This window comes from Salvelinus fontinalis, chromosome 21 (assembly GCF_029448725.1).
Source record: "Salvelinus fontinalis isolate EN_2023a chromosome 21, ASM2944872v1, whole genome shotgun sequence".
NCBI lineage: Eukaryota > Metazoa > Chordata > Actinopteri > Salmoniformes > Salmonidae > Salvelinus > Salvelinus fontinalis.
In genome coordinates this window covers 27,199,657-27,213,714 of record NC_074685.1, presented here as the reverse complement: position 1 = coordinate 27,213,714, position 14,058 = coordinate 27,199,657, and positions in this window count along the sequence as shown.

The following is a 14,058-nucleotide window of genomic DNA, read 5'->3' as shown; positions in this document are numbered from 1 at the left end:
CATAACATTGGTTTCCTTCTTTCCTCTCGCTTGTCAGTCCATCCCCCCTCCGTGCTGCAGTCCCTGTGTGTCTTTAGTTAGGTGGAGCCAACTGTGTCATGGAGAAAGACTGCCATCTACTGTCTTTAGTATCCTCTGGATGTTTCTGAGCTTTTCTCTTTGCGATATGGCGTCAGTAAGGTAGGACAACACTGCCACCTGCTGCATTAAAATGTGACAAAAAAAAGTAGCTAGTCATTTCAATTGAAAAAAAAAACATTTAGTCGCTCTGCTTGTGTTAAATACTTTCCTATAGCTACACAATGTCTGTCTTCATGGGGCATGTTTCATTGCCTGTAGATATATTGTTGCAACAAACTTGACATGGATGTGATTCAAATATGATAATTACATTGCTTTTTATGGAATATTTGCTGTACATTATTATATTTTTTTCATACAATACAGGCCACTTACTTAATTTATCTGTAATTAGCCTAATCTGTAAAACATGTGCATCTTATTATAACTGTAGCTGCAAGACTCCCTCCACCCCCATCTCACTCTGTTTTTAGACTGTCAGTGCTGTTCCTGATTTTTCTTAACAGCAGCTCACTCACACAGGTACACCTGAAGGCAGACACTCTCACACAGTGGTTCCATTGGTCTTCTCTTTATTCTCCTTCTCACCATATCTCTTCTATTTGGACTCTGACTCACATGGCTCTCTGCCTTCCTCCCACATATACAGTCTTATTCAATACATTTTCACCTAATCTCTCACACACACAGACAGATGGGCCTATGTCAGAACTGGTAATACCCAGTGTTAATCAGTCTTAATCTATTTACATTGTGCAAATTAAAACATTGTTCATTGAGTGATATTTTGGTTCACTGTCAATTGATTAATCTACTCTATAAACCACTGAGTTTTAATGAGCAATGTTGTGATTTCTGACAGTGAGATGAAAGGTTGTCCAAATGCTTAGCCTACATACCACAGCCAGCAGGTGGGGGAACTAGACCTATTTTGATCGCTGACTGCTCGGAGCACTAAACAACAAACACCACTGATTGTCAGCACGCCCCTAAAAAATGGAATCACGTACCCCCAGTCAGAGGCACATTACAGCTAGCGAAGAATTTGCCCGAAACAAGATGATTTGTGCACATTAGTGTATGCGCTTATGCCTGGGAGGCCACCCAGTTACAAAACCAATGCACTTCTGCTAACCCGGTGAACTTGTGTATGGGCGATTCCATGGAAGATTAAAATATTTTTGTTATGTCAGATTGTTTTGGCAATTCTCACATAAAAACTGAATTAGGAGGAAGGATGTTTGAAATAATCTTTACATTTGTATCACAAACAATTTGAGAAAATCATGATGAAAGTGGACATTTTAGAACCTTTTTAGACCTATGCATGTCTCCTGTAAGACCCTATGATCTGTGAACCGTACATGATACAGACAACAACTTGGTGTTATTGTACTCCTTATAGTGTGCTCTAAAATATGGCGTATGTCTTGATTCAAGAATATAACACATTTTAAATACTAAAGGTTTTGTGTTTCAAGCACAGAACTTTTAGTATTTAAAATGTGTCGTATATTTGCTCAATTGGAAATGTATGGGCCTATTGCAACCATCGATGAGCAGATTAACGGCAGCTGATCTCTCATTACACCATCAATACACGCTAAAATCAGCCGAACTGCTTCTTCTTCTATGGTATTATTGCGGTCAGAAAACAAATGATAGAGGTGCATGACGGTGAAGCTGCCATGTACTGTACTGGAGTGTATAGTCAATCACAGTTTACAGACTAAATGAAGAAAGAAACAAGCATGAAGAAAAACTAAACTCTCCTACCTAATCCTGTACAACTAAGAAAAGAGCTCTACTAACTTCTAACAAACCGTCCCCCATCACCCAATTCCCTTCCAACCAGATTTTCATGTGAATATTCAAAAATCTGCATAAAACAATACACGCATTTTCCCACCAGAGATGTGTTTCCATCAAACTGAGTTTTTTCAACTCTACTGATGGTTTTGTCACAAAAACTGTTGGGTTATATAGCAAATGTTCCCATTGTGGTCTTGACACATGCTCTCTAGCCAACAGCTCGCAGATAAGAGCAATATTGTTTGTAAGCATCAATCATCATGTCACCAGAATAATCGCACCATGTCAACATAAATTTGGAGTCACGCGATGATATGATGTGTGGTCCTTCCACTACAACTCAGGAAACCATGCAGTTTATTATGAGGAGTTTGACAGCATGGTTTAAATGCATGGTGATGAGCTTGATGCTCCTTTCCAATAAATATCAAGGATCTTCTTCTGGTGACATGATGATCGATGCTTGAATGCCGTTTGACAAATAAAAATATTTTTGCTCTTATCCATAATAATCTCATCGTGTAGACTAGCCAAACTGCACATTTTCTTATTTAAAGCAACAGTTTTTGTGACACAACTATCGGTAGAGTTAAAAATGCAACAGAAGCACGTTGAACTTTAGATTTTTATTGGGTACATGAAAACGTAAGCAAAAAAAGTACATTTTGTGTGCACTGTGTCATCACGCACTGATTTAAATCCATTTGGTGGAAACAGCAGTGTTGGGAAAATGAGCATATTTTCGTTATGCGGATTCTAGAAGAATCGCATGAAAATCTAGCTAGTAACCAGATTTCCATTCAACCTTTTTATGGGAGTAAAGTACATGTAGAATAAAACATTTCATGACGCGCATGATGGAAACAGAACATTTTTCGGCAAACTATCCAAATGTTGACCAAACAAAATAATCTAGAGAAGGTGGGCTCTTTTTGTGTCTGTAAAATTAATTATGAGAGAAACGCCAGTGGAAACGCTTTTATGCGCAAAGATTGATATACTGTAATAACCATCATATTGAAGTTAACTTGGGAGTCACGCGATGACATGTTGTGTGGTCCTCCCACGACAACTCGTCAGAAAAGCATGCAGTTTCCTAGCCTACAGATTAAATAAATGATGATGAATTTCACAGGGTGGTGAAAGTGCAAAGTGATGAGCTTGATGCTCCTTTCCAACAAATATCGAGTGTCTTATTCTGGTGATATGATAATCGATGATGAATTTCACAGGGTGGTGAAAGTGCAAAGTGATGAGCTTGATGCTCCTTTCCAACAAATATCGAGTGTCTTATTCTGGTGATATGATAATCGATGCTTGGCTGCCGAACATACTGCTCTTCACAGAACAGGCCCAAATCCACGTCATTTGTAAGAAGAGGCTGGCGAGCGGGATAATCCGCATTTACCCTCAATTCTATTGGCAAACGTACAATCACTGGAGAATAAACTGGATGTGCTCCAGATCTTTTTGTACCTGTCTATTTACCACCACAAACCAATGCTGGCACTGACTGCACTCAACGAGCTGTAGAGGGCCATAAGCAAACAATAAAATGCTCCTAGTGGCTGGGGATTTTAATGCAGAAAAACTGAAATCCATTTTACCTCATTTCTACCAGTGTGCAACTAGAGAGAAAAAACTCTAGATCACATTTACACCTTTACAAAGCTCCATTTGGCAAATCTCCTATTCACATACCGCCCCAACAGATCCACAAATGATCTCACATACACAAATCTACAACAGACTACACCCAGCCTCCCCTCACTGGGCTTGGCAGAAGTCTGTGCTATAGGCTGATGGGCGCAATACAACAACAGCTCAACATCCCGGTCAAACTGATGACCTGCAGCCAGGCTGACCTGCAGTCAGAACAACATTAAGATGGAGACAGAGCAGTCTGAGAGTGAATTGAACAACTGATGGTTCATAATCCTAGTGAGAATGCATACACACTCGTTCAGTTCGCCTAGATGAGTTCGGCAGCCAAACCAAAGCATGCTGATGCCTTTACGGGCCCTTCCCAACACTGCAGAGCGGAAGAAAATATAGAAATAATAGAAAAGTAAAACACGTAATGGTAAAAGTAGTAATACACAAGGAGTAATGATAACTTGGCTATATACAAGGGGTACCAGTACTGAGTTGATGTGCAAGTGTAACAGTATAACTTTAAACCGTCCCCTCGCCCCAACACGGGCGGCAACCAGGGACCTTCTGCACACATCATCAACGGTCGCCCACGAAGCATCGTTACCCATCGTGCCACAAAGGCCGCGGCCCTAGCAGAGCAAGGTGCAACACTACTTCTAGGTTTCAGAGCAAGTGACGTAACTGATTGAAACGCTACTAGCGCGTACCCGCTAACTAGCTAGCCATTTCACATCCGTTACACTCACCCCCCTTTCAACCTCCTCCTTTTCCACAGCAACCAGTGATCCGGGTCAACAGTTCACATTCGTTACACAAGGGTACGAGTTAATTTATGTAGATATGTACAAGAATAAAGTGACATATAGTAAACAGTAGGCCAATGTCAATTAGTGAGAGCAGAGAGTTGTCAAAAGGAGAATACTCCTTCTTGAAGCCCCATAGGCCATAGACTGCTTGGTTAACCAACTGGGTATAGTCGGCCAGTAATACTTTATACCAAGTTGCTGGGTTGCTGTGTCACCTAGGCAAGGGTGTATGATGTTGAAAGACCCAAAACACCCGATGACCTCAGGTTACATCGCTGATGATCAGAAGATGTATTTTTCAAACCTTCGAGCAGGCCCAACCAGTGACGACCAGGAACAGACTGGTTGACTATCAAGAATAGAGTTGTGATGGCTGGAGAGACAAGAAGGCAACAGGGGCAGCAAGGTTTGGCAGACGAATCTGCATTTTCTGAGAAGAAAAGACCGACACCAAGCTAAAGATCGACTTACAGAGATAAATCCCCAGTGGTGCCCTTGAGGGGGTAGGATGAGCACCCCAGCTTGATGGACCAAAGGACACCGACACTTGGCAAAAGAATAATGACTACGAGTACAGAATGTGTTTGCGGGAAAGACTGCAAGAACCCGCGTGGCCTCAAGATACACCAGGCTAGGATGAAATGTGTGTAGGTGGTGCATGAGACAGTGCACAGGAACCACTCCTGGTGAGATGCAGGAGGAGTCATGGCCCGGAGTTACCCCACAGCAGTGGTGGAAAGTACTTGAGTGAAAATACTTTAAAGTACTACTTAAGTAGTTTTTGGGGATATTTGTACTTTACTATTCATTATTTTTACTCTACTATTTATATTTTTTGACAACCTTTACTTTTACTTCACTGCATTCATAAAGAAAATAATGTACTTTTTAATCCATACATTTTCTCTGACACCCAAAAGTACTTATTACATTTTGATTGGCTAGCAGGACAGAAAAGTCGTCAAATTCATGCACTTATCAAGAGAACATCCCTGGTCATCCCTATTGCCTCTGATCTGGCGGACTCACTAAACACAAATGCTTTGTTTGTAAATTATGTCTGAGTGTTGGAGTGTGCCCCTGGCTATCCGTAAATTAAAAAAAACAAGACAATTGTGCAGTCTGGGTTGCTGAATATAATTTGAAATTGGAATTTGAAAGGATTTATACTTTTACTTTCAATACTTAAGTATATTTTAGCAATTACATTTACGTTTGATACTTAAGTATATTTAAAACCAAATACTTTTAGACTTTTACTCAAGTAGTATTTTAATGGGTGACTTTCACTCTTACTGGAGTCATTTTCTATGAAGGTATCTTTACTTTTACTCAATTATGACATTTGGGTACTTTTTCCACTACTACCCCACAATGCCCGGAACCTCCAAGTGCTGCAAACTTCAACGAGTGGCTCCAGTTTGATGAAGATGCTGAAAACATCCTTGAAGCATCAGCCAAAACGTGAAGCAGATAGACATCTCCAGACAATGACAAGAATCATTGTTTTCCTGGCTGCATAGAAGTTTGGCATGGAGGAGAAGATAAAAGTGAAGGCTCCATGAACAACAGAGCAGCAAAGAAGCACCAGATAAGGCAGGAGTTGAGAACAGTTCAAGGATGCGAGTGAGGGAGAAAGACCAGCTATGTCAGAGTTACGTTACATCCTCAGGACCTTGCAGAGAGCTGACTGGCATAGAAGGCGCAGGAAAGAGAGGGCCAGGAAGTGGCCTGCCTTTTTCACAAATCCATTTGGATTCACCAAACAGCTCATAAGGCAGAAGCACAAGGAGCTGCTGCAATACACGGAGTATAGCAAAACCGAAAGTCTCCTAGGCCAGTACAGCGGTGAGGACAGGAAGGAAGTGGAGAGCTCAGGATGCAGTGAGCAGGCTGAGTCACGGCTACGGTGTGTACAGTGACTCCCGGAAGAGCAGGCCTTGGTAGCATTACAACACCACGCTACGACAAGGCCCAAGTGAAAGACAGGCGGAAGCTGGTGCAGGAGGAAGTGTGAGCAGTAGTCAAGGAGGAGGGGGCCAGCAGGACGGTCGGAATGTGGCAACAAGGCAACAAGATGGTCCGAGCTATGGAAGGCCGAGCCCTATCGCATCAAGTTCTTGATCCAGGCAGTCTACGATGTCCTGAAAAAGAAAAGGAGAGCCGGTCTAGGACCTCAGATGCAATAGTTCATTAACCAACGTTTCAACAGCCAAGTTGTCTTCATCAGGGTATAGTCTATGATGTCCTACCAAGTCCATCTGACCTGTTCTGCTGGGGCAAGGTCGATTCACCATCATGCTCTCTGTGTCTAAAAGGAGGAACACTTGAGTACATCCTCAGCTGTTGCTAAAAAGCCATAGGCGAGGGTCGTTATCGCTTGTTCTACAACTTGGTGCTTAAAGCCATAGCGGATACCATCTGCAGTGGCATTAGCCACTGGAAGCTATCTGGCCGGCTGGGAGGAACAGACCTACCTATCCATCTGGACAGCGGGGGAGGACCGGACCTACCTATCTATCTGGCCGTTCAGGAGGACCAGACCTGTCTATCTGGCCGGCCAGCCAGACCGGACCTACCTATCTGGCCGGACCAGACCTACCTAGCTCTCTAGCCGGACCTATAAGACCGACCAGCCGGGCCTATCTAACTAGCCGGCTGGCCGGACCTACCTATCTGGTCGGCTGGCAGGACCATACCTACCTACCTACCTACCTATCTGGCCGACCGGCTGAACCAGACCTACCTAACTCTTTGGCCCGCCGGCCAGACGGGAGCTACCTAACTATCTAGCCGGCAGGCTTTACCGGACATACCTATCTGGCCGGCTGGACCTACATATCTGACCTGCCTGCCAAACCTACCTATTTGTCTGACTGACTGGACCTACCTTTCTGGCCTGCCGGACATACCTATCTGGCTGGATGGCCTGCTGGATGGCCTGCTGGACCTAGCTATCTCGTCGGCCGGACCCACCCTTCTGGCCGGCAGAACCTACCTATATCTATTTGGCTAGCCGGACGGCTGGACCTACATAACATGAGATAATTAGTACAATTCCCTTTCCTAATAAACAACTATGGAAAGGTACATCTCCCTTGTCTCACATACCCTTAATATATAAACAATCAATCCCTAATATATACAAGACAATCACAATATGATAAACAACAGACACCAAAAGGCATTTCCTTCTCATCCACGTAATATAATCTTACGACTCACTTTTGAGACATGCTACTATTTTTTCTGGGAGAACTTGAAACTACCTATGGAGGTTATAAGATTCAAATTCTTCGGAAGACTATTCCAAAGAATGGCAGCTGAGTATAAAAAAGTATATTTCCCCATACCACTTTTGAATCTAAAAGGAACAACGTCAGTTTCACTCCTTCTAGTGGAATAGTTACGGTTATCCTGTACCAAGTTAAAGTACTTACAGTACCTGGGGACAATCTTATGTACAAGACACAAGTTAATCTGAGAGACTCTCTCCTCCACTTTGAGCCATCTAAGGCTTTCAAAGTGGGAATGGTCAAAATGCGTAAGTGCTGGAAGTTTCAGTATAATCCTGACTAAAATGTCTATCTTGGGGGGCGCTTTTGTACCAGGAAGAGCACGCATAGTCAAAGCCATACCTGTTGCTGACAGGTGTATAAAATCGAGAACGCAGCGATGCAATCTCCATAGACAAACATTGGACGTAAAATGGCCGGAAGAGCTCAGTGACTTTCAACTTGGCACCGTCATAGGATGCCACCTAAGTCAGTTCATCAAATGTATGCCCTGTTATAGCTGCTCCGGTCAACTGTAAGTGCTGTTATTGTGAAGTGGAAACATGTAGGAGCAACAACGGCTCAGCCGCAAAGTGGTAGGCCACACAAGCTCACAGAATGGGGCCGCTGAGTGCTGAAGCATCCTTAAAAATTGTCTCACGACCAAGTTCCAAACTGCAACTTCAGCAAAATAACTGTTCGTCAGGAGCTCCGTGAAAAGTGTTTCCATGGCCGAGCGTCAGCTGGAGTGGTATAAAGCTTGCCGCCATTGGACTCTGGAGCAGTGGAAACGTGTTCTCTAGAGTGATGAATCACGCCTCACCATCTAGCAATCTGAAGGACGAATCTGGGTTTGGCGGATGCCAGGAGAACACTACCTGCCCGTTTGCATAGTGCAAACTGTAAAGTTTGGTGGAGGAGGAATAATGGTCTTGGACTTCTTTTCATGTTCGAGCTAGGCCCCTTAGTTTCAGTGAAGAGAAATCTTAATGCTACAGTATACAATGACGTTCTAGACGATTCTGTGCTTCCAATTTTGTGGCAACAGTTTGGGGAAGGCCCTTACCTGTTTCAGCATGACAATTTCCCTGTGCACAAAGCGAGGTCCATACTGAAATGGTTGACTGACCTGCACTGAGCCCAGAACTCAACCCCATCGAACACCTTTGGGATGTGTTTGAAATATTTAGGACTAACTTATTTCTCGCTACCTATTCTGAAACTGACTGCAGCTCTTTTTTAAATTTTGCAGTAATTTCAGTCACTGTAGTAGCTGACATGTATAGTGTTGAGTCATCCGCATACATAGACACACTGGCTTTACTCATTGTGTCTCGGAGTTGTCGTAATGCTGCAGCAAATGTACATTATCCCAGGGGCGTTGAAATTCACAATGTAAGTAACCTAATATTTGTCCCTCTAACTCCCCTGAATGCCCCTGTCGATCCTATAGCTATTGTATAGAGTAATCATGTGCCGATGAACCAGAGTTACACTGTTATCACTGAGGCGGTGTGCTCTAGTAGGAAGTCCACTGTATGCGGCTCACCCTGCACTGTCAGCTAAAACATAAATAATATTGTCATGTCTACTTCTGATAAACTTCTCAGTAAAGCAATAAAAACAATCCCAGAAAAGTGCTAAAAATAGAACACATTTACATATTTTGCTTAAGAAACAAGGTTCATGAAATCAATAACTTGCTAGTAACAGATAGATAATACATATGATGATACAGTTGTAGCAATAACATCTACAGAAAAGACAGAAATGCCTATATTCAGAGCCACATTCCTGTAAAGCTTAGAGCGGATCTCATGTTAAATAACGTTGAAGTAATATGGCTACAGGTTAATCTGCCTCACCTAAAGCCCATTCTTATGGGAAGCTGCTATAGACCACCAAGTGCTAACAGTCAGTATCTGAATACTATTTGTGAAATGCTTGATAATGTATGTGATATCAACAGAGAGGTATATTTTATAGGTGACCTTAATATCGGCTGGCTTTCATCAATCTGCCCACTCAAGAAAAAGCTTCAAACTGTAACCAGGGCCTGAAACCTGGTTCAGGTTATTAGTCAACCTACCAGGGCATGTACAAACAGCACAGGAATGAAATCATCAACATGTATTGATCACATCTTCACTAATGCAGCAGAAATCTGCTTTAAAGCAGTATCCAAATCCATCGGATGTAGTTATCACAATATACACTAGTAGCCATATCTAGGAAAACCAAAGTTCCAATGGCTGGGCCTAATATAGTGTATAAGAGGTCATACAATAAGTTGTGTAGTGATTCCTATGTTGATGATGTAAATAATATTTGCTGGTCTGTGGTGTGTAATGAGGAGCAACCAGGCGCTGCACTTGACACATTTATGAAATTGCTTATTCCAGTTACTAATAACCATGCACCCATTAAGAAAATGACTATAAAAACTTAAATCTCCGTGAATTGATGAGAAATGTAAAAAATGTATGATGGAGAGGGATGAGGCCAAAGGAATGTCAAGTAAGTCTGGCTGCACAACCGATTGGCAAACGAACTGCAATTGAGAAATCATGTGACTAAACTGAATAAAAAGAAGAAGAAACTATACTATGAAACAAAGATAAATTATATAAAGAATGAAAGTAAAAATTTTGGAGCACCTTAAATGACATTTTGGACAAAAAGGCAAACTCAGCTCCATCATTCATTGATTCAGATGGCTCATTTTTATCACAAAACCCACTGATATTGCCAACTACTTTAATGATTTTTTAATCTGCAAGATTAGAAAACTTAGGCATGACATGCCAGCAACAAACGCTGAAATTACACATCCAAGTATAACTAACCAAATTATGAAAGACAAGCACTGTAATTTTTAATTCCGAAAAGTCAGTGTGGAAGACATAAAAAAACATATTGTTGTCTATCAACAATGATAAGCCACCTGGGTCTGACAACTTGGATGGAAAATGATTGAGGATAATACATTCGTTTGGGTACTGGAACTATGGTGGACATCTTGAAGCAAGTGGGAACAGCAGACTGGGATAGGGAGAGATTGAATATGCCCGTCACCACTCCAGCCAGCTGGTCTGTACATGCTCTAAGGACGCGGCTTGGGATACCATCTGGCCCAGCAGCCCTGCGAGGGTTAACACACTTAAATGTCTTACTCACGTCGGCCACGGAGGACAAGAGGTCACAGTCTTCGTGGGTGGCGGTGGCCCGTGTCGGCAGCACTGTGTTTTGCTCGAAGCAGGCGATGACGGCGTTAAGCAGGACCCAGATAGTGGGTGCACAGGAGCAGACGTTTAAATTTATCAATTTGATGTGCAGATACAGTATGTAGAAGACTAACAGAGGAACTGTCAGTATACTCAGTTGAGAAGATGGTGATAGTAGTTGCCCTCCAATGGGTGGAGGACATTCAACCTGTCAGAATGATAGTATGCTCAGATTCCCTGTCTGTATTGACTAGTTTATCATCTGGCAAATCTAATAGGAGTAACCTACTATTGGAAACATTAATATTATTATGGAGAATTGAGAGATTGGGTGTAGTACTGAGATTCTGCTGGGTCCAAGCCCATTCTGGTGTGGAAGGCAATGAAATTGTAGACCAAATAGCCAAAAGAGCTTTTAAAATGAGATCAATTTGATATTAATGTACCACTGGGTAGAGGTGAGGTCAAATGTAAGATCAGAGCCATTTTGATAGATGTGTGGCAGAAGAGATGGGACTCTTAGCCCAAGGGCTGGCATTTATATGCTCTCCAAAGAAAGGTCGGTGAACCAAGATTCAATTAGAAGTAGGTCGGGCTCTTTTTTTCAGAAAATGTCACGCCTGCTCTCGCACCCCCTCTCTAGCACTTGAGGGTGTTACGTTCCCCAGTTTCTGTGTTGTAGTTTGTATTTGAGTGTGTGTGTTTCAGGAGATGGCTTCCTGAATTCTCCCCAAGCAACTGATTGGTCAGCCCCATTGATGATTATAGCTGACCCTGCCCCCTCGTCAAGTTACAGCTGTATCCGATTAGACTCCTTCTGAAGCTTTTTCAAAGCCAGTGTTCTGTTCAGGAGAAAAGAATGCAGAGAGAGGGAGATCATAACTGAGAGATGATTGCTGAGAGAGGAGGCTGATATACTGTGTTGGTTGTTCTCAGAGGGAGATTATTAGTGTGTCCTGCATTGGTTGCGTGAGAGAGCTGATTAGTTATGTCTTTTGTGTGTCAATAGGATGCAGTGTTTTGATTATTCAAATTGTTTGGATAATTCTGTTTCATTTGTTCCCAGGGGGGAAGGGGAAGGCACCTAGGGAGTGCTTAGGCAAGAGGCCCGTGGGCATACATATACCCGTAGTTTTTTTTACTGTCTAGGCACACTAGGAAAGACCTGGGCAGACCACCCCCTGTATTTTAGTTAGCGAACCAGGTGGTGCTAAGTTAGGTAAGTAGTGGGTAGGCAGGTAAGGTAGGAGAGGGGGCTTTGATATTTACTTTTTTTGCTTTGGTTCCGTCCAGCCCCTTTTCCCCATATTATTACCGTGTGAAGGAATAAATTCCTAGTAAGTGGTAAATTCTCTGTCTTTTGTCATCCTTACTCGCACCTACAGTCCCATACCTCTTTCACTTCACGGGAAGTTGAGTTGTAGCAGGGTGTGGCGTTCCCTCTTCTTAGAGGCGTGCTTAACAGAGGGCGCCAGGCTGCCCATCATTACGCACACCTGTCACCATTACACGTATCTGTGCTTATTGGACTCACCTGGACTCCTTTACTTTGTTGATTGCCCCTTCTATATGTCTGTTCCTCAGTTTGTTCCCCATGTCAGCATTATTGTTGTTGTTTTCCCCAATTTGAAGCATCAGGGAGTTTTTTGTTTTGTTGGTTACGTCGGGTCTGGGTGCCGCTCCCAAAAGAACCGGGGGTGCCTCAGCTGGCTTGGAGGGGTTCCACACCTTAGCTGGCTCAAGAGGTTTCCTTTCCTCGGTTGCTTTGGCAGGCTCCATGTCCGACTGCCATGTCTCGGGCCAGCCTATCAGGCTCGCCCAGGTGGGACGCCGGGTGGGGTACTGTCACGCCTGCTCCCGCTCCCGAGCGGCGCCAGGCTGTCCATCATTACGCACACCTGTCACCATCATTACGTGCATCCGCGCTCATTGGACTCACCTAGACTCCTTCACTTTGTTGATTTCCCCTTCTATATCTGTCTGTTCTTCAGTTTGTTCACTGTCAGCATTATTGTCGTTATGTTTTCCCCTGTTCAGATGCTGTCCTTGTTTTTTTTTCTTTTTAGTTATTTATTACATGTTCACTACCTGTACTTGCTTCTCATTTCCCAGCGTCTGTCCTTACACAAGTACTGAGTTAAGTAGGAGGATTTAGAAATGTGGAACTAATGTTGTAGACCGTGATTGACCACAAACTTCAAAAGCAGTAGGTGACGGCAAGCACCTTTGACATTTGGTTGCGGACCACCATTATATCATAGAGGAAGAAGAAGAAGCGTTTAGCTTGTCTGGGAGCAAGGTAGCGGCGCCCACGACCTGGCTGACTTTCCCTTTATAACCCAGGATTGTCTGGAGTCCCTGCCACATACGTTTTTATGTCTAAGGCATTGAATTGCAACACGACTGACGACTTTGTCCCTGTACTGTCATTTTGCCGGTTTCATTGCCTGGAGGGCATAGCTGGACTGTTTGTACTCGTCTATGTTCCCAGAATATACTAATCAAGTTAAATGTCCTACCTGTGATTTAAATGTTTTCCACACACATAGAGCTGCAGCTACAGCTTGTGTAGCCTACTTGTACACTGGCTCCCCACAATTTCCATCTCTCCCATGCCAAATAGCCTGAAACCACAGGGCTCTTCTTGCAGGCTCTATTTCCCTATGTGGGAGCATTTGAAACTGTAGATCAGGATTTATTACCTGGTTACATGTATATTGAACATATATATCTGTATATCAATGACAAAGTTGCCTCTTTTACACTGGAGGTCAATGAGAAATAATGTTTGTTTTCCCCATATGGTGGTCGAGGTCATTCCTTATTATGTGAATATCTACTCAGAGTATATAGTATTTGTTTACATTTACAATGTTTACAAACATTGGATAAAAATAAGCTTATATTTTGGGTTCCCATGGGGTGTGACAGTTGAACTAAGCTCATGAGGCATTTATAAGTTATATTCTTCAAGAATCAATTGATGCATTCGCAAAGTATCCTGACCCCTTGACTTTTTCCACATTTTGTTACGTTAGTCTTATTCTAAAATGGATCAACAAAAAAATCCTCATCAATGTACACACAATAGGGAAAGGGACAGGAAAAGGGGTATACCTAGTCAGTTGTACAACTGAATGACTTCAACTGAAATGTGTCTGTGAATCAGAGGTATGGGGGGCTGCCTTAATCCACATCCACGTC